We start from the raw sequence: 2,500 nt of genomic DNA, 5'->3' as shown, positions 1-2,500 counted from the left end.
GGGGATGGGGGGATGGGGGGGCCGGTGGAGGTTCTGATGGATGGAGGGATGGGGGGGGCCGGTGGAGGTTCTGATGGATGGGGGGGGATGGGGGGATCGGGGGCCGGTGGAGGTTCTGATGGACGGAGGGATGGGGGGGCCGGTGGAGGTTCTGATGGATGGGGGGATGGGGGGATCGGGGGGCCGGTGGAGGTTCTGATGGATGGGGGGGATGGGGGGATCGGGGGCCGGTGGAGGTTCTGATGGATGGGGGGGATGGGGGGATCGGGGGCCGGTGGAGGTTCTGATGGACGGAGGGATGGGGGGGCCGGTGGAGGTTCTGATGGATGGGGGGATGGGGGGATGGGGGGATCGGGGGCCGGTGGAGGTTCTGATGGATGGGGGGGATGGGGGGGCCGGTGGAGGTTCTGGGGGATAGGGGGGATGGGCGGGGCCGGTGGAGGTTCTGATGGATGGGGGGGATGACAACAACACAGCCAGCGGGACTCGAGCTTCTCCCTCATCGTAGACAGTCAGGACTCAGAGACACATTTACACAGACTGGATCTCTGATGGGACTCCAGCGCCCCCTGCAGGTCAGACAGTGTGTCACAGATAGACTCCTGGATTCATTATGATTACTGTAGAAAAACTCTTTTATTATTAAGTATTATTATATTATTATGATTTCAAGAGTTTGTTGATGAAAAATAAAAATGAAAGATGAACTTCAACATGAAAAACAGAAGAATGACAGGAAGCAGGTCTGAATGCTGCTTTTCAAAATAAGATCAGTATATAATAAGATACTTGATTGAGATCATAAAGTGAAATCTTCTTCTGGTGTCAGCCCGTCTGAGGGGGGGAGGGGGGGGGGGGGTCTCTCCATTAGTCCCCAGGATCCTGTGTGTGTTTCAGAGTGTGTGTGTGTGTGTGTGTGTGTGTGTGTGTGCATGTGTGTGTGTGTTTCAGAGTGTGTGTGTGTGTGTGTGCATGTGTGTGTGTGTTTCAGAGTGTGTGTGTGTGCATGTGTGTGTGTTTCAGAGTGTGTGTGTGTGTGTGTGTTTCAGAGTGTGTGTGTGTGTGCATGTGTGTGTGTTTCAGAGTGTATGTGTGTGTGTGTGTGTGTGTGTTTCAGAGTGTGTGTGTGTGTGTGTGTGTGCATGTGTGTGTGTTTCAGAGTGTATGTGTGTGTGTGTGTGTGTGTTTCAGAGTGTGTGTGTGTGTGCATGTGTGTGTGTTTCAGAGTGTATGTGTGTGTGTGTGTGTGTGTTTCAGAGTGTGTGTGTGTGTGTGTGTGCATGTGTGTGTGTTTCAGAGTGTGTGTGTGTGTGTGTTTCAGAGTGTGTGTGTGTGTTTCAGAGTGTGTGTGTGTGTGTTTCAGAGTGTGTGTGTGTGTGTGTTTCAGAGTGTGTGTGTGTGTTTCAGAGTGTGTGTTTCAGAGTGTGTGTGTGTGTGTTTCCCCTGGCTGGGTTAATGAAGGTGATTTTCTTCTTCTATGATTTTGGAAAAGAAGATTAAAACATTATTTAAAATGATTACTTTGAAGTTTCCTTTGGGAGGACTAAACTGCACTAAACAAGAACAGTGACGGATCAGACTCTTATTGTGAAGGTTCCGTGATGGCGCCCCCTGTCGGTGTGTGTGTGTAACAGCAGACTTCTTCTCCCAGCAGCGGCTCCGCTCGTTTCTATTCCGGAGAGACCGCCTCCATTTTAGCACCGACACCCGGCTCGCAGCAGACTGCGCGGCCGGCGGAGGGACACTCTCCTGCGGCTGAGCTGCTCACAGATCCTCGGCCTTTTCTTTTGATCGCGGGATGGCGGCCGCTGCGGCAGGACGCGGCCGGGGCGGCGCTGGATTTGTGAGGATTTAACGGCTCGTTTTCTGCGGTGATATAGTCTCTTTTGACGGAGCAGAGGAGGAGGAGGAGGAGGAGGAGGAGGGGGGGGGGCGTCTGCTTCGGATGGTCAGGTAGGCTTTAATCTAATTGGTTTATTTATGAGCGGGCTTTATGCTGCGCGGCATTATAACCCGCTTTGTTCTTGACTCTGCTCAGCGGTGTGATTAGCGGCAGACAGGCCGCTGCTGCTGCAGCCTCAGCGGCCTGTCGGCGGCTCCTCTCGCTGGTTCCACCCGGACAGCATCCATCCAGCCTCCGGACGGCTCCGGTGGGTTTTTTAGACGGGGGGGGGAGGGGGGGGGGGTGTTGGGTTATATAATGCGTGCGCAGAGGACACACCGAGGCTGTCCGTCCGTCTGTCTGCTGCCGTAACGTGATTTCACCTCTGAGTGACGGACTGACAGCAGCCCGACACACACACACACACACACACACCACACACACACGACACACACACACACACACACACACACACACACACCGTTTCATACATCACGGTTACACACACGGTGGTGTCCCCCCCCCCCCCCTTATAACGGAGGGGGGGGGGGGGGGGGGGTGTTTCTGTGACATTGTGTCCGGGCTGCGCTGATGGTGTTCAGGCCGGACTGCAGGTGC

The 2,500-nt window shown here is 54.6% G+C and overlaps 1 protein-coding gene across 3 annotated transcripts in view; it reads left to right on the top strand.

The window, feature by feature from the left end:
* Positions 1-1,622: 1,622 nt before the first annotated feature.
* LOC110000786 (CSC1-like protein 2) overlaps positions 1,623-2,500 on the top strand; it is a 47,395-nt gene continuing 46,517 nt past the window's right edge. For 2 of the 3 annotated variants that reach the window (XM_065960807.1, XM_065960806.1), the window contains exon 1: positions 1,623-1,953. The gene's annotated coding sequence lies outside the window, so the exon portion shown is untranslated. The remainder of the gene's footprint in view (positions 1,954-2,500) is intronic. The other variant, XM_020656143.2, reaches the window with a different exon arrangement.

Source organism: Labrus bergylta, chromosome 1 (genome assembly GCF_963930695.1).
Source record: "Labrus bergylta chromosome 1, fLabBer1.1, whole genome shotgun sequence".
NCBI lineage: Eukaryota > Metazoa > Chordata > Actinopteri > Labriformes > Labridae > Labrus > Labrus bergylta.
This window is presented reverse-complemented; position numbering and strand designations above follow the sequence as displayed.